Genomic DNA, 19,436 nt, shown 5'->3' with positions numbered 1-19,436 from the left:
CAAGCCAAATATTTACTCGATAACATCTCTTCATAAGATGCTTATTAATTACAAGGGAAAAATAGTATATTTGTAGTGAAGAAACCTGACAGACACAACCTTAACTGCAGATTTAAAATGTACGTTATCAGCAATGGGACAAATCAATACCAGATGCCTCCTAATAAGAAATACTGAGAAACACATATTATCACACCTGCTATATTCCTGCAAAAATTTTATAATTTGCATCTAATAGTTAGATACCATTAGTCAAACTCAAAATGAGGGAGAATCAACAAGATAATTGGCCTGACCTCTTTAAATATGTAAGGTAATGTTAAATCAGACAGAAACGAAAACTAAAGATAACATGCCATTCTGTATTGAATTCTGGAACAGGAATGGACATTAGTGGTAGCAGTGGCCAAATCTGATTAAAACATTTAGATCAGATAATGCTGCTTTATCAAAGTTATTTTCTTCCTTTTAATAATTGGATTCTGGTTGTGTAAGAAATATCCTATTTTTAGAAATATACTGAATTTATAAACATATTGAAGTATTGAGAGGTAAAGGGGTATTTAAATGTAAAATCTGCAACTTAGTTTCAAAATATGTATTTAAAAAAAACAAAACACACAAGTGTCTTAGCCAGTTTTGTGCTGCTATAACAGAATACTGCAGATAGGTAATTTATAAACAATAAAAATCTATTTCTTACAGTTCTAGAGGCTCAGAAGTTCAAGATCAAGGTGCTGGCAGTTTTGCTGCCTGGTAAGGTAAGATCTTGGAAGTATCTGTGCTTCCAAGATGGTGCCCTGAATGATGCACCCTCCAGAGAGGAGGAATCCTGTGTTCTCACATGGTAGAAGAGTGGAAGCCTGGGGGGATACCTCATTCCTAGAAGTTCTTTTATTAAGGATTTAAACCTACAGATGAGGATGATACCATCGGGACCTAATCATCTCATAAAGGCCTCACTTGTAAATACAGTTACAATGGCAATTCAATTTCAACAGGAATTTTAAAAGGGACAGATATGCAAAGTACAGCACACAGACAAAAATAGATAGATGTAGATAGATATGATAGAAGATAGATATAATAGATGATAGACAAGATAGATGATAGAGATGATAGATGATAGAAGATCAATAGATATATAGATAAAGGATAGAGAGATAAAAAGTGAAGAGCATGATAAAGCATGTATGAAAAAATGTTAACATTCAGGAAATGTAGGGGGAAAGATACTAAAGTACTTTGTACTATTTTTGTACTATTTTGTATTTAGACTATGCTAGTCTGAAAATATTTCATATATATGAAATATTTCAAATATACATATAAAACTCATAACATTTAGGAGACATACATGGTTTATAACTCTCATATTATAACATTTAATTATAAGAATGTATATGCTTCCAGTCAAAGCTGAACTGAGCAAGTGTTTGGGAAGACACACATACATATATGTACACACACAGACATATACATGAATGTATATATCCAAACACAATTGTTTCTTTATATATGTGTGTGGGTATATATATATGCATGTCTAATATAATATATATGTATTAGGGTGGGGTATGTGTGTGTGTGTGTATATATATATATATATATATATATATATATATATATATTAGGTATGTCTTCCCAAACTCTTGCTCAGTTCAACCTTGACTGGAAGCATATAGATTCTGAGTAATTAAGAATATCCTATTTGTTTCCTTATTTTATTACCACTTTGTGATATGAAGTTTTATAATACCATTGCAAAATAATTAGAAAATTAATTTTAAAAAAAAGACTGGCCAAGCTAATAGGGCAAGCAAAAGTGAATCTGAAATTTGTCATAACTAATGTATACTCCTTAGTGTGGAATAGGAAAAGTAATATCTTTAACAATATTGAACTGTGAAAGAAAAAAAAAATGCTTTAACAGATTTCACTATTTTGGAGATAAAACTTGAAACACTGGGACCACGTAGACAAGAGAGAGGAAAAGGACAGAAAGGAGGTGGCTTCTTGTCCAGTGAGGGGAGGCAATGTCTTCATAGATTATGGACATTGCAGACAGACAATGGCTGCATTTACTGGGCTGCTGTATGCAGGCTTATAGTGCTTGTAATTGAGGATGATTATGCTTAATGACTCCAGTAATGTGCACTTTCAAACCAGCAGGACAATGTAATTTGTATCAAACCTACTCAGTGTCTCTTCAGGCATTTTGCCTGGTTTAATCTTAGCCCAGCACTGGCTACAGAGGGATTCTCTGGAAGTTTCACAGCTGGCTCAAATTAAAGATTTCATGCCCTCCCCGACCCCTAACTCCTTCAGTATATTCAGAAGTAAATAAAGCTGTTTGAGTCTTCCTATCACTTGGATAGCTCAGGGCCTGTCATAGTTTAATGTGGCAGGACGAAGATCTTTAGTACTGAAAGCACTAGGTTTTAGTGTGCAGATAGGAACAGAACATCTGCGTGTGAAATTCACTGATGAGCTGCTAGCCAACAACAGCTACACTTGGTAAGAGGAAGCCGTTTTACATTTTGACAGAGTGTGAAACATAACATTCTGTGATGTTATGAGATTTCTCAAAAGATAAGGAAGAAATAGTTAATAGAGAAATATGTCCATTCTCTATTTCTACAACTACCAGGAGGAAATCCCTGGTAACCAAATAGATTATGGAATCAATTCAGGAATATATTCTATTTAGAAGCTAGGTTATTACATTAAACCCAGTGCTAGATAAATTATGTAAATAAAAACCTTTTTAATTTTTAGCTATGAGGTTAAGAAGCATAAACATGCTTTTCTTTTCTTTTCTTTTTTTTCTTTCTTTATTGTCATTTTAGGGAGGGTTAAGTCCATAATTTTCAGATTCTCTTCACAAATACTGAATCATGAAGAGAGTCGTTTACACAAATGAGATGGAAAAACATGTGAGGGCCTCAAGATCATTATAATCTGACATAAAAGAAAAAGCTATTCTCCGGAGAATAGCTGTTCCACTTCTCCGTTTTGTAAGCTTAGTTTTTCTTTCTGTGCAAGAGAATGCAAACCAGTGCATTTCGTCAGTTCCAGAAGCAGCGTTTCCGAATAAACAAAAACGTCTGTCAATGCTAAAAATCGGACAAGGTTGAAAAGCGAGGTTAAAGTTCAGGCACAGTGTGGTTTCAGTGCTAGGTAAACGGCACAGGGAATGATTGACACATAAAAGAAACAAGGTGTTTGGATGGCAAGTAGTTATAAGCAACAGGGAAATGTGAATAACTCAGGTGACTGTGATACTGTAACCAGAGTAAAACTACAGCCGGATTCCCTGGTTCCCACACACAGCAATCATACCCGGGCCGCCTGGGTGAAAACCAGGAGTTGTAACCGGTAGACCACTACAGAAGTGGTCTAGCTATTGTCGCAACTTAGGTTCTTGGCCTTCCTAACCCGCAAGAATGGGGAACTTGACCCCAAAGTCCCGGTAAGTTTTACGGCTGAAATAGAACTTGTGGACCCAAGGAGTGTGCAGAAGTGCAGTTTATTAGGCAGAGTGAAATGACAGCTCCCACCCAGCGTGGGAGGGGATCTGGAGAGGAATCCAGCCCTGGCTGGAGGCTAGCTTTTACCTTTGAGTTATTACCGCCCCATTTATGTTCTCATCCAATGAGTAAGGTCTTTCAAACTGCCTCTGGATTGATTGATCTTTGACTCCATTACCGGATTGGCTACTTGTTTCATAACCCTGAGTCACAAAGCCTCCTACCTCCAAAAGCCAGAGGGGAAAAAATTAGAAACAAAGGGTCCTACCTGTCCAGAGGCAGGAAAACCCAGAGAATTCCTGCACTGGAAACAATGCCCCTAGCCGACCTCGGGAAGTCCTTCTAACACAGTCCCTCAATACTACGAGATTTTTCATATATAAATGTAAAGGGGCATGCCTATATTCCCAGCAACTTGGGAAGTTGAGGCAGGAGGATCTCTTGAGCTCGGAAATTTGAGGCGGTAGTGTGTGATGATTGCGCCTGTGAATGGCCAATGCACTCCTGCCTAGGCAACAAAGCAAGATCATATCTCTTTAAAAAAAAGTTTGCTAAATTTTAGTTTTTAAATATTTATAAATCAAATTGGTTTGCTTTCAAATGTTTACTTATGTGTTATAAAAACTTTAAAATTTTTGGCAAGTACCTCACATCACATTATGGATTATGTTATTAAGTTTCTGTAACAAATAACTTTGAATGTAAAAGTGCAGTTGTTTTATTTCAGATGGCTCAAGCTAAATGGACTATAAATATCTAGCATGGACATGCTGTTGTTCCTTTTATGAAACTAATTTAAAAATGTAATTTGGTATAAAGACTTATTAGCAGTATTTACCAATTTCACCAGCTGACCGAAAAAAAAAAAAAAAAACTCAGATAAAATCTAAATATGTTGTTTTTCAGTTTTCTCCTGTATCACATTCTTAAGAAAATTTGTTTAAAAATGCTACAATTTTTGAAAGTAAAAGGACATCTATTAAAATGCAGTATAAATAAAACAGATAATTTTTGGACTGGTAGTAATTTAGTTAATCTATGTAATCTATGAGATATTTATAAATTCAAACTCTCAAAATATAAAAAGTGTATTTTAATAATTGTAATACTATAATTCACCTAGTATCCCTTCTAACAATTCTCTAATCTTTCTCCAACATTTTGATGGTCTCCATTTTCGACTTCTCTTTATGAGTGCCAGTGACCAATACACTGGATGAGCTCAGAGTATGGAATATTAACACTACATATCCCACAGATTCCTTTGCAGCTGGTGCTCTGGATGTGACCAGAAATTTACTAGTAGATGCTCCAGTGTGGGAACTGGAAAGGGAAGGGTCTTACGATCATAGAGGCATTTCATTTTTCTTTCCTAAACAGCTGTAGCATAGATCCTGGCTTTGGGACTCTTGACTAGCAAGCAGCAGCAGTAGGATTTCTGCTGAGTCAGTCCTGCGATATAGTTAGGTATTTTTCTGGCTTCCTTGTTTTAGGTTATGTAATTTATAAGTTGGAATGTCCTGTAATAAACCAATTTTTATTTAAATTAGTGTAGACTCTGTAGTCTGAATCTTAAATGCCTTATTAGTGATATGTGAAATTGAAAAAGACATTTATATCCAGATGCTTGAATTCTGTTTTTCTTCTGGATGCTATGTTTCATAGTAAAGCAAAATCAATGTTGCCATCCCTCAGTAGCAGAATGGAGTGTGTCTTCTATGTTTTTATATTTTTTTGTATTTTTTTCTTTTTTTTCTGGACTATTAAGCATGACTGAATGATTCAGCTGTTATTTCAAATGTATCTGGTCACAAAAACGTTTGTGGCAGCAGTTTCTAGTATGATCTGATCAACTGGAGTGAGACATTTTTGCAAACATAACTGAATTACAGTAGCAGCTCTTTATCATCAAAATTATTTGCTTTTCTGAGGAATGGTCAGATGAGAAACATTCAAATAAAAGACATGAGCACTTATATGATTCTAGGTTTCTACAGAATTATTCAGCATCTCAGTACCTTCATCTTGGCCAAGTTAATATGAACGCTCTTATGCCAGTGTAGACCTGATTTCTCCTCCACAGGAAGGTGAATGGAGCTTCTGTGTTCCTGTACTAGTTCTTCCTGGATTATAGTCTGCTCATTGTCCCCCCACTCTAATATTTCTTAAACTTATTTTTTAAGAATATTTTCTAACAGCTGTCCCTTTCCTTAGAATTATTTTAAATTGCATTTCACATTTACAATTTCTTTTTTCTGATCTTTTTTAATTTTATAGAACTCTCTAAAGTTGCAGATTGCCAATCAAATACTGACCAACCAATGCTAGAAAAATATTATGATGCAACATCTGAAAATATTATGGGCCAGTTATCCAATGCTTAAAATCAGTAGATCTGCTTTGCTATTTGATGTTTTGCTGAAGCAGAGGTAAAACCACTGCTGTCTTGCCTTTAACTGATCTTATGAAAAGTCTTCATTATTGATCTTATGAAAAGTCATCACTGGATTCCAGATACATGGCCATTTTCTATAGATTATGCCGGCCCTTTTCACATATTCTTGAAATATCATTAGTAGTAACAGAGGCTTACATTTTGACAATCATTGGGACCAAAAGTCATTGTAATAGGTCAAAGGAGAGACAGCCAACCTTGGTCTTGTCATGATACATTGCCATCTGGGCCCTTGAAATGAGAGATAATTGAAATGTTAACTATAATAATAACATCATAAGAGAGGACTTTGATGATGTATGGGACTGAAGAGTCCAAGGCACATCTATCAGTCTTCTGAGTATGTACTGATAGAAGATGAAAGGTCAGCCTAGCTAGGTCAAACTTATGTTTCCCAAACATTCGGAACTGGTACTATTTTCGCTCCCATTTACAGCATGTCAGGTTTTATGTGATGTTTAGTTGACATACAATGATAGTAAATAAAATACCAGACACTTATTGTAAGATACTCAGAAATTTGAAATCTTCTATCAGAAGGACAATAAATATATTACTTTTTCTTTCCTTTCCTAGATGTTTTTACTCTAGAGAATGAAAAACAAACAAACAAACAAAAAAAAAAACAAAACAAAAAAAAAAGAAAGGAAGAAAAAGAAAAAGTCTGTGTGGGGGGATTAAATAGCTAGTAATTACTTGGATATTTGTGTACTAATACTTCTTCAGATTGAGGTCTATCGAAAGAATTTCACTAAATATACAATAAAACAAATTGCAGCAATATTTTTCTCTTAAGGATTTATTGTTTTTCTCCAAAGCCAGTTGGCAATCTTTCATCACTTGACACCTCAAATGGGACATTCTGCAAAAAGACACTTTTTAATTGGTACTTGGAGGCCTACATTCAGTATATTGTTTGAATGGTAAGAGAAAAATAGGAAGCTTTTCTTTTAAATAATAAGTTATTTTGTGGAAAAGATTATAGCTTGGCTTCAGATTTCTCTATATCACAAGTGTACATTAGAAATATATACCTTTTACAGTTATGTATTCATATCAAATGCATTTAATGAAATATTTTTTCATATGCAGCTTTTGACAATCAATTTTTTTCCTGTTGACCTAATTCAGACTCAGTATATTTTATAGTGCAAAGGTATTATTGCCAGCAGTTAGTTTTGTTTTGTTTTTAGCATTAAGAGACGGTTTTGTCAACATTGCAATCCAAGGATATTTTGAAAAATCTTGAGGTAGAAACAGATTTTATGCTCTGCATATGGATATAGTAGAAAATCTACTTTTTATTTTGCTTGTTTTCAAGAAAAATACATATACAGAAATATTAAACCATCTCCAATATAAATGTTCTAAATAACAGCAAGTGAGTCTGAAACATATAGATTGCATTTTCTTTTATCCAAAATGTCTGAACACTTAGTGTCTGAAATGGTTAATAAAATTTTCTTCTTCTTTTTTGCAATTATAATACTGATAGTAAAGTAACAGAATCCAGAACATTACAATAATTACTGAGGAAGTACATTACTCTGAGTTCTCCAGAGAAACAGAACTAATAAGATGTGTGTGTGTGTGTGTGTGTGTGTGTGTGTGTGTGTGTGTGTGTGTGTACAGAGAGAGAGAGATAGATAAAGAAGCTCTTAGCTCTAGGACAACCTGTCAGGTTGGAGACTCAAGGAAGAGCTTATATTGCAGCTTGAGTCTAAAAGTGATCAGGCAGAAAAATTTCCTCTTTCACGGATGACCTTAATTTTTCTCTCTTAAGGCCTTCAACTTAAAATAAATTTGAGACCCACTCACATTATTGAGGGTCACCTGCTTTACTCAAAGTCTACTGATTTATATGTTAATCTTATCTAAAAATACCTTCGCAGGGACAAGCAGATTGCTGTCTGAACAAACACTTGGGGATCACAGCCTAGCCAAATTTTCACAGAAAATTACCCATTTCTTGTGGCATTGATAGTCTGTGCTCACCAAAATTTAAAATTATTTCACCAAACTCTTTTTTGTGGACATCATTATCTGTAAAATTTAGAGCAATATAAGTATCTCATCAATCCTTCTCCTCAGCCCTCTTAAAAATTATGTCATGTTAACATCCTTTTATCTGCAATATCCACTTTTTCTATGTCTTTACATCCTCTCAGCTGTTGCACCAACAATACATTAATGCATGTCAATTTTCCTGATGGAATTACTCTTTATGACAGAGTAATGACATCCACTGAACAGTTTTGAATCTCTGGCACCGGTTGCTCTCTACTCCATAGCAGGAACCCCAAACCATCCCGTTTCTAGCCTCTTTAAGATTACTTTTTTTTTTTTTTTTTGAGACGGAGTTTCGCTCTTGTTACCCAGGCTGGAGTGCAATGGCGCGATCTCGGCTCACCGCAACCTCCGCCTCCTGGGTTCAGGCAATTCTCCTGCCTCAGCCTCCCGAGTAGCTGGGATTACAGGCACGCGCCACCACGCCCAGCTAGTTTTTTGTATTTTTTTTTTTTTTTTTAGTAGAGACGGGGTTTCACCACGTTGACCAGGATGGTTTCGATCTCTTGACCTCGTGATCCACCCGCCTCGGCCTCCCAAAGTGCTTGGATTACAGGCTTGAGCCACCGCGCCCGGCTAACATTACTTTTTGTGTGCACTCTGTGTATATGTGTATGTTTGTGCTAGTTCTCTTTGGATGAAATTCATTTATTTTTCCAATCCTGTATCTCTAAAGTAGAAGACAGAAATGTTCACAGCTCAATGAATGCAAAGCAATAATTACGTATGTGAATATTAAAGAACTACAGAACTAATTATTACTCTTCCAAGCAGAGACAATTGCAGGCAGAGCTAAAAACTCAGGAAACCCAGATATAGGGCTTAAAATATTTAGACATTATAGTCATCCAAAGGGCAGCTCCTCTGTAAGGTCAGACAGACAGACGTCCCTGTCCTTGCCCTTTGTTTCACTGATGTGCGTCACTATCTGATAGGAGACCCTGTGCTGGAAAGCCTAGGCAGAGATTATCCAGCAAATGCTTGGGTCTTCATACTACTCTGCATCTACTGACAATATGCTCCTTAAAGCAAATATTTAGGAAAAGATTTACGTTTATGTTTAAGACAGTACATTCTACTTACAGCTTACTGAGACTGAGCCTCAGAAAATGTATTATAATGTCTGAGTAGAATCCTCTTGTTACAGAAGATACCAGTCTAATGCCTAGACATATCCCATATGGAAACCAATAACAGTTGATCTTTTATTAATCACATTTCATTTTTCAGACTACTGTTTCAAATGTTTTTACAAGACCACAAAAGCCTCAGAACAAAATGAGTACATAGTTGCCAAGGTACATTCCTGGGCAAGTGGCCAGAGGGGCAACCGGATAACCCCAGCCAGACATTTTGTGATGATGTGTGACATCATCTAAACCATTCATTCTCCTTTTGTTTGTGCTTTGCTCATTCGCTAGTCATTGTCTGACATTTATTACCTTTTTCTCCCTCATCGATCTATATGTAGAACAAAGCCCTCTGAGCAGGTACTGCAGGCTCTAGTAAACATAATTTTTCTTTTTCTCATAAGGTGAACTTCACCCCAGCTATGAGCTCATAATTCTGACATGCAATTCCATTATCCGGGAATTGAGAGGCTGTTTATTGATACCATCTGCTCATCCATTGTTCACATGTTAGATCATTTTCTCAACTCCTAACTCTTGGGAAGACTATGTGATGACAATGCCATCTGTGCTGCCAAGTGTTTCTTCTTACCCAAGAAGGTACAGTTCTTAAAGTGTATTCATGTCAGTATGGGGCAGTAGAAGTGCTTTGTGGAGATCAACATGGACGGGTCCTTCAGAAAGATGACACCAGCCCTAACTGACAGCAATCCATATTCAGTCATTCAGAAACTATTGAGAATTAACCAAACAGCATCTCTAGTTTCCTTCTTTAAGGCCCAGGTTGTCTTAAACTGCTTTGTTCTCTGGAATTCTTTATGGACGTGGTTTGTAAAGAATCATCCCTGTTTTCTTTGGACCTGAAGACCAGTCTTTTAAAGCATAGGTCTACTTAAGTCATTACCTTTCAGATGGTTTCCTGCTTCCCCACAATTTTTCCACATATGGGCTACAGACTGTGTAATATAAAAAGTAGTAGATTGAACTAGAATCCAGGTGTCCTTATTTCTAGTTCTAAAACTGTAAATAACTTTGTAGTATTGAGTGCACATTAAACTGTACTTAGGACCCTATTTCCTTATCTGAAAAACTAGTGTAACGGGGTAGTAATTGTATAGCATCAGGGTGTCAGTTGACTTTTAAGTAGAAATTTATCTTTTCTCACTTTTATGTAAGTCAGATATGAAATGGCATTTAAAACACTGTTCACTGAGTTTTTAAAAAGAAAACATACTGCTTTGGTTTACTTTGTCTTTTTAAAAAGACAACATTTCACTATGATGTTGAATTAAATTGCATGTTCCCCATAAACACTTGGAAGTTATAATAATGTTATTTATTTAATACCCCTCCAGAGCTACCGTGTTGGTAATATTTAAAGATCATTGTTCTGAATCAATGACATAGAATGAGTTACTGGGCTATCAACTGCCTGCATTGGTGATAAATGTAATTGTATATAAGTGTTTTATATGATGCACAGATATGAGTATTTGATGACTACATGTCAGTAAATTCATATATATTTATCATTGCTGTTCTGTGCAAGGATTTCATGTAATTTAAATATTTCCCTTGCATGAAATTTTCATTGTAAATATATTTCATTTATAAAGTCTTATTAATTTCACAGGCTCATGGTTTTACTATTTTCCTTATTAAGAAAATTTGCCATTTCCTCATTATAATAACACTTTAATTCAGAAATTATCACATGAAGGATTTGAAATGATGGCAGACTTTCTTGCAACATTTTGCTTCACACAGCATAGCCTTGCTTTCTGCAAGAATTGTACAGTGAAAATGCAATGACCTTTAGCTACCGCACATCTGCCTAGGATAGAATTAACTTTGTTTTCTTTTATATCACCCACTTTTTGAACATGTAACATATTCCAGGCCCCATGATAAGAACTAGGAATACAAAGACAAAAAAGCACAACTGCTGTCTTTCAGTAACTCACTGTTTCATGTGAGAGGTGGATTCGTCAGGGCAAGATGGTAGATAAAGCACTGGTACCTACCTCCACTTTTTCAAGTCCTAACATGCATGTATAATAAAGGTAAAGAAGGTAAATAAATAAATTAACAGCTAAGAGCACTGGGGGAGAGGCATTAATAAAAGACAGGTTTAAACACATTTCTGATAAACAAAAAGAGATGAATGGATGAGTCATTAATAATGAACAGAAAGACAGGGTCTAGAACATTTGAAGAGGAAGTAGTAGCTAATGAAAAGCAGACTTCAGCAGAACTCCCAAAGAGGATGCAGACTAAGAAATGTCAGTGCTTTGATGGGTGTAAGGAATAAATAGGACTAAGACAAGACAATTAACGTAGGACTTACCTGGCAGATGTAAATCACCCATGTTTCTTTCTCCAACTCCTTATGCTCAGTGCTCGACATTGAGGCCCTTTACCCAGGTACGAACACAAGTGTGACAAAGCCATCTGAGGAAAATAAGGTTGATTAGTTTAAGTAACAGACCCAGAGTGAAATCTTCTTCATCCTTTCTTGTCATGTTAGGTAGGGCTCTGCATCTCAAGATCCACCCCTATGATTTCTTTCTCTAGAGTATTTTCTGCTGAATGCAGTTTCTGTATCAATCTTCTTAGGCCCTTATTGTTACGTATGGTTTTGTTACATCCGAGCAAGTTGTTAGGAAAGCGCCACACTCTGAAATCTGATTGTGAGTCCTTTATTGCCAGCGACTGAGAGTCAGCTCACACTCAAAATCTTTGGCCTCAAGGAAGGGGATTGATTTTTTTTTTTTATACCTTGCTTAAGAAATGGGAGGGGGAGCCTAGCTGAAGTGGAATTTTACAGAAGCAGAACAAGCAGGTTAAGGGAGGAGGCTGGTAACTAGGAGGCAGGAGGCTCCCATGATTGTTGATTAACTAAGGAGGGTATATACAAGTGGCTCCCATGATTCCTGGTTACTAAGCAGGGGCATTTGGTACTTTCCATACAGTCAATTAAGGGGGTATTCACAATAGCAAGTGGGCTTGTCAAGCAGGATATGGTTACCATGGTTATATGTTTCTATTCTAAGTACAACATGACCCAGCACAGGGGCATGACCAAGATATGCACTCAAAAAAGAAATGGTGGGGGTGGTGAGGCAGAGGTTAAGATAGAGTTTGTCTGACTCTCAGCAAAATGGAGTCTGTCTGGCTAACACAGGGTAGGTTAGCACAGTTTGGCTACCATGACTCACTGTAAGTTCATAAAGGTATTGCAACATGAAATAGAATGAAGAAGATGTATTAAGTAAAAATTAACACTGAGTAAATAAGAATAATTTGGGAAACCAAAATAATTTTTAAAAATCTCCTAGGTGAATTTGAGGTTTTGGCCATAAGAAAGAAAGAGAGAGAGAGAGAAGAAGGAAGGAAGGAAGGAAGGAAGGAAGAAAAGAGAGAGAGAACGAGAAGAAAGAAGGAATGAAAGAAGGAAGGAAGAGAGGGAGGAAGGGAGGTAAGTTAATGAGGAAAAAATCTTGGAAGTTAAAGTCATCATTGAAATAACATATTTAATGGGAATGTTGGAAAATAAATACGAAGTTAATTGCTCATTTGATATGACTACAGTAAAAAAGGAATATGGAAGAGAAAAAATAACATCAGTTCAGGATGGCTAACATTTGGCTAAGAAGTTATTGGTAAAAAGCATGAAGAGAGCAAAGGTGAAATGATAAAAAAATACAGTACCAAAAATTCCTTAAAAGTTAAAGAGGTAACCAACCTAATTTAAAAGGCTTTCCATGCAGTATACCTTCAAATATTTAGGCACATCATTGTGAAACATAAAAAAATCTTAAAATCACCTATAAATGACATATAATCAGACTATCATTAACTTAGCATTTTACATAAAAATGGAAACATGCTTTCAAAATTCTTAGCAGAAAAGATTTTTGATGTAGACTTACATACTCATGCATACTTTCAGTTAAAATGTTAGGAAATAATAAACTATTTTGAAATCTGAAAGAACTCAGGAAGTATGCTTGGCAAAAAGTCTTCTTTAAGAAATGAATTGTGGTCACATTCCAGCAAATTAAATAAGAAAGGAAAATGTGAAGTTCAGGAAATAAATATAAGAGAAAAAATAGAGAAGCACTGATATGTCACTTAGTAATTGACCTATTGTCTAGTTTAGATCAGAAGAAACTATAATTGAATATAAACATATCAATATATCACAAAGGAGAAGAGTTAATCAATATACTACCTGGGCCTGTCCTAAACTTTAATTTATATTTGCACTATACTTCTATAATTATAAAACAATTAACTTTGCCTTAAGAGAAGAATATGAAAGCAATGACACAGTGAGTTAATAAAGATAAGTTGGAGGAAATGGGTGCACCAATGCCCTTATTTTAGAAAGTTGGCTTCAAGACATAAAAATTAAGGTTTATGGACCATAAATAGTCACTTGAATTTGCAGATGGGAACAATAGAGATAGGTATTGAGAATTATGGGATAATTATTGCAAGTGGAGAGTGGATACATGAGTGGTAAGCTAAAAGCCTGGCCTTTTAGAGTGAGATATCAATACATAATGGGTAAATTTTAAAAATCTGAAAGAAAGTTTACTATTTACTTTTTGTGGGTGTGTTACTGTTTATAAATCTCAGGGAATCCATTGGACAAATTAAATATAAAAATCTTTGTAAATTATTTTGTCTGAATAGGGGAACTGTGTGTGAGGAAGACTGAGGTGTTTATGTTAACTTTATTGCACACCCTTTGGTAGTATTTAGTTTTTTAAAAAAATGTATGTATTATTGCAATAAAAATCAAAGAAAAGAAATAATTGCAGGATGAAAAACGCTAGGATATTGATATCTACACACAGGTTTGTGTAAGAACATTCAGAAAGTGATAGCTAATTCCAGTTGTTCTCTCTCCGTATCCAATTTAGTAAACTATTTAAAATGCAAGGTCATGGATTTGGGCATTTTGCTTGGGGGAAGCTAATGCACTTGCTCAAATGCATTTGGTCTAGGGACATATTTACACACTGATCAATGAAATTTAATAAGGCTTAGTGTTCATTTACCTCTCTTATGGGAATGCCATTGTTTATTTTGCTGTTAATTGACTACTATTGATTATTTATCATTTATTATTACTTGTGTGATATTAATTTATTATTGGCTTTCATTTCCCTTCTAGTAATAATTTTCTTCAATTAGATTTCTTTCAACGGCTTCACACAGAAACAACAACATTATTTTCCTGGATAAATTTAAGGAGAGATTTAAATTTTAATGCAAAGTTATCATCCTTAATGCCATTTCAAGCATGCTGGTCCATGCTCTACCCAAATGCTCCTGAGATAAAATTTAATTATTTTATTGATCAAATGTATTAATGCATTGATGTTAAGTAATTAAATAATGAATGCAGGACATCTCTAAGTAGAAGAACCATACAGCTGGAGTTTATAGATAAGATCCCAAATATTGCTGTTTCTCTGACTACCTAATGCTTCAATGGTTCATAGTTTAGCAACTCTTCTTCAAGAATTTTTTCTACATGGGTAATGCTTACCTCCTATTGATATTGTAAAAATTAATTAAAACCTTTTAGGAATCATGTATTTCATAATTGATTAAGTAGAGAATCATAGATGTGAGCCCTATTTCAATGTCTTTGTAAGTTAAAGATTAAAGATCAAGGAGAAGTCCCTACAGAATAACTGTTATCTTATTAGTTCCTGGTCTTGTCTGGTGTCTAAAACAATTATTCTGCTACACCTTTCTTAAAATGATCATTAATTACATGATCAAATTCAAAATATTTTAAATTTAGGGTACTTGTTTTTAAGATTCATTGTAAGCTGATAAAACTCTGCAAAAGGGATCTAATTTGAAATAGAACTTATTTTAGTTTCGGGTGCATGAGAATAAAGATGTTTTAAAATAGTTGGCAGATTTGGCATCTTCACTGGTAAAATGTGTTTTTATTTCTACATAATTACAAAAAAATGTAATTTATCCTTTCAAACAGAGACTATAGCTGGAGATTGGACAACAGCCAAAGTGTTGAAAATCTTGCAGAAGGGAGTGAAGGGTAATCGAAAAATTATACACTGGCAACTCTCACCTCTGCACCTGGAAAACTAGTTTGAGAGATCTTGGAAGGTGGAACACAAATCATCTGGGTGAGCAAAATTCTTTAGGAATAAATCAGCCTAGGCTTTGCAAATGTAAATCATTCCCTCTCTTCCTTGAAAGGATACTTTATGATGCTTAACAAAGAGTAAATAAAGGAGGTTTGCCAGATGTACTCAATTTAGATTTTCAATGCCTCTTAAAAGAGATATTTTTATCCTGAGTATCACCTGATAGTGGGAATCTGTACCTACATTTAGAGAACACACAAGAAGCTTTTTTGCCATCTGGCCTATCTACAGTCCAGCTTTTCCGGAGACCACAGAGTTAGCTTCTGCCCCTGGACAAATCCATTTTTTGTTGCATGTCAATTCGCAAGAAGCTGTAAATTCTTGGCAACAGAAGGAGAAAGAAAGTTCTGTTCATGATTAAAAACTGGATTAATGACAAACGGCAGGATTGTGAATATTGTCTTGCTGCACACACAAAAAAAGAACTGTCTGCTTATTGGAACAGAGTCAAATATTTAATTCATTATTTAGAATAGAAGGAGGTGAGCTTTTTATGTTGAATTGCTGAGGACAAGCACTTAGAGGAGATAAAGAATCCTGAGAAACTAATGCAAAAAGAGTGGATATATATGCACCCTCTCCCCACTCCCTGTGCCATGTATTCTTGTCTAAAGGAATATGAAAACGTTATGCATTAGTGCCTTTCTTTAAAGGATTCCTGACCTAATTAAGAAGATACCGCTAAGCACGGTGACTCACACCTGTAATCCCAGCACTTTGGGACACTGAGGCAGGTGGATCACTTGAGGTCAGGAGTTTGAGACCAGCCTGGACAACATAGTGAATCTCCATCTCTACTAAAAATGCAAAAATTAGCCAAGTATGGTGGCAGGTGCCTGGAATCCCAGCTACTTAGGAGTCTGAGGCAAGAGAATCACTCGAATTCAGGAGGTGGAGGTTGCAGTAAGTCAAGATTGCACCACTGCACTCCAGCCTGCTAGATGATAGAACAAGACTCTATCTCAAAAAAGAAAAAAAAAAGAAGACGCTACATATAAAATGGTAATATGGTAATTAGCCTTGAAGTCAAAGGCTGGAGGCAAATGATTGACACACAGAGGAAGTAAAAGCAGATTTCAAAGGAAAGAGTAAACACTTATTTGAGGTGGTCAGTGCAGATGTGATTTGGACCTAAAGTGGTGCATGTCAGACATAGGGTAAGACATTTGTCCAGGGTGGAAAATATGGGCAAAGAAGACAGAAAAATTCAGTGATTTGTGCAGCATTTGGTAGCCCACGTAGCTAGCTAAGAAGTACTGTGATTAGCCAACTGTCTTCATTAATGTTGGTTGAACAAGGAAACAACCATGGTCAAAGCAAACTTTTGAATATATTTGTTATATATTATATAATATATGAAGAATGAGTCACATTTATGAGAGGGCTAAGATGCAAAGAGGTTGGAGTGAGCCAGGTTTTGAACATTTACTCTATTGAATGTTTTTTCTAAAGTAATATGTATGATAATAAATACGAATCAAATGCAAACACACAAGTCCTTTTTGAAAAGACAATGGAAGTAGACAAGCTAAATCAATCTAAACTCTAAAAACAAATAAGAGTACAACAAGAAAACTTAGGAAAAAAGCACAGAAGATAAACTAGCCCATCAAGATTTTCAATGCTTTCAGTAACTCTTTTAGTGTATACTACTGGCACATGAAGAAAATGTGCATTGGGGAACAATAGAAAACTCAGAAATAAACACACTTTACAAACAGATTAGGTAATAAATGATCAGGGAACAAGTAGATAATGATGTGATAAGAATATTAATTAGCATTAATACATCACTTCAACTATCAGGATATAGTCCAACTAGCTACAACATTCAAAGATCTAAAATAAGGACATAAATATATCTGAAGAAAATACAGAATTATTTTATCACCTCACATTGAAGGAGACTTTCTTACACTATTTCAAATTCAAATACACAAAATATTTTTAAAAAAATTTTAAATTCAATTCCATAAAAATAAATCCATACCACAAAAAAACAAAGCTAAAATAATGATAATCCAGAAAACTATCCACTACTCATAGAACAAATAACTATATTCTTAATACATACAGAGCTCCTATGAACAGATAAGGAAAAGACCAATGTAGTCATAGAGAACTATGTCACACAATAAAGACACTGTTTATAGAAAAGGAATTAATGTGAACTGTAAAGATTAACAAAATATTCTACTTTGTTTGTAATTAGAAAAACACAAACTGAGCCTTTGCTCATTCTTTTACCTTTCTATTTGGCAAAAATTCAATTTTCCTAATTTGCTGAGTTGCAGTGCTGGGGGGAGTTTAAGAGACGCTATTGCTATGGTTAGAATGTCGCAACATATAAATGTATAAATGCATCTACTCTTCAACCCAATAATTCCATATCTTGGACATTATCCAAAAGATATACTCTTACCCATTTGAAATGTTATATGTGCAGGGTTATTCAAAGAGCATTGTCATAGCAAAATAAAAGTAACACTTTTATGTTACTGTCCTCAATAAATAAAAAACTTCCAAATAAATTTTATTTCTAAAAAAAAAAAAAAAAGTTTTCAAGTAAAGGAATGACAGAACTATTTCTTCTTTTGAACCAGAAGAGAGAATTACCAAAAATGTTAACCCATTTATCCACCACTTAAAGTTAAATTCCATCATTTTCTCATGAAGTAAAAATAAGAGAAGGGGGAGAAACATTAGTGGACATATAGAATTGTTCAGGAATCAAAATCCCTTAAAGGTCGATTTAGATAGTTAACCATTTTACAACTTTAAGGAATATTAAAATAATAATAATAAAGGCTAACATCCTATAATATTCCAAAATATAATCTTCTCTCTCTCCAAGTACACCTGTGTACTGCTGTTAAGCCCAGCATGTGTAGCTGTCAGATAGGAGAAACCTTATTCATTGTGAATCAAATAAAATGCTTTCTGCTACAAAAAGAAAGTGTTTTCTCTACTCTTGAACCTGCTTTTCAATTTGAAGAATGCATGAGACTTCTGTTTTAAAAACAGAATTTGACTATTCATTTCAACTAATTAATAAGTATAAAATTATTTTCAGAGGCTGGATCTTTATGAGGAAGCAGACATGTTTGCCAAAAAAAGTAAATAAAAATTAGAAGCGTTAGAGGATAGAGCAAAAAACCTCAATGCTAAATGTTCAACTCTCACATTGACACCTTCAGCTCAGCCTCCTGTCAGAAACACTATGAGTAATAGAAAAATGAAAAAGTAACAAGCAACAGCCTTGTTTTCAAAGCTGGAATTACTAGTGACTAACAAAGGAATCGACCATCTATATCTGCTTGTTACTCTGGGAGTTAGCTGTTACTAGAAGAATAGTGGATGCCCAACTTCTGATATACCTTTCTTGCCAAAGATGTGGATGACTATATTTCTGAATAATCATCAGCTTTTCTGTTATAAGTGATTATATTTCCACATTCAAGTTGGTTTTGTTTTTTCTTTCCCAAATTATCATTTGCCTGGAGAGTCATAGAATGGTCTCTCATGAATTCAAAGACCTAGGTTGTTTACTGTGGGGTTTAAGAAATTTACGTGAATAATTTCGCTAATCATCTTACTCTTTTCCTCTCCATGTCCAGAAGCAATTGAGAAACAAGCACAAGAGTCAAATGAGTATCAAAAAATTAAGTTTTAAAAAAACAATAAAACCTGGATTGGAAGATGCAACTCAGCCTCAGACTGGAACCATGTTTCTACTTCTTCTCCATCGCTTGTCCGCAATGATCCTTCTGCATCCAGAATCCATGGGTAACTCCTGCAGTGCAAAACATACCTTTTAAGATGACTTCATGACAGCGTGGTAAATATATGGTTAAGGATTCCAGGAAGAGAAGAACCTAGGGAAGAGAGTTTTACTCACAGGATAAATGAATCTTCCTTTGGGAAAGAATGAGTCAGAGAAGGCAAAGTGGGAGTATGAGATCCTGGATCCTGAGTCACTCATGAATGACTCAAGCCAACAGCAGAACACTATTAAAGTGCAAATATGCTCTCTCTTAAGAGTAAGACAGCAACCACT

The 19,436-nt window shown here is 35.0% G+C and overlaps 1 long non-coding RNA gene across 1 annotated transcript in view; it reads right to left on the bottom strand.

Moving 5' to 3' along the window:
* Positions 1-19,235, bottom strand: part of LOC120361634 (uncharacterized) — a 93,578-nt gene extending 74,343 nt beyond the window's left edge. Inside the window, exons 1-2 of the long non-coding RNA XR_012513360.1 lie at positions 19,067-19,235; positions 11,530-11,633 (exon numbers count right to left, since the gene is read on the bottom strand). This is a non-coding gene — a long non-coding RNA (uncharacterized LOC120361634). The remainder of the gene's footprint in view (positions 1-11,529; positions 11,634-19,066) is intronic.
* Positions 19,236-19,436: the final 201 nt, after the last annotated feature.

Source organism: Saimiri boliviensis, chromosome 13 (assembly GCF_048565385.1).
Source record: "Saimiri boliviensis isolate mSaiBol1 chromosome 13, mSaiBol1.pri, whole genome shotgun sequence".
NCBI classification, from domain to species: Eukaryota; Metazoa; Chordata; class Mammalia; order Primates; family Cebidae; genus Saimiri; species Saimiri boliviensis.
The sequence above is the reverse complement of the archived record's forward strand: the minus strand, read 5'-3'. Positions and strand labels throughout refer to the sequence as shown.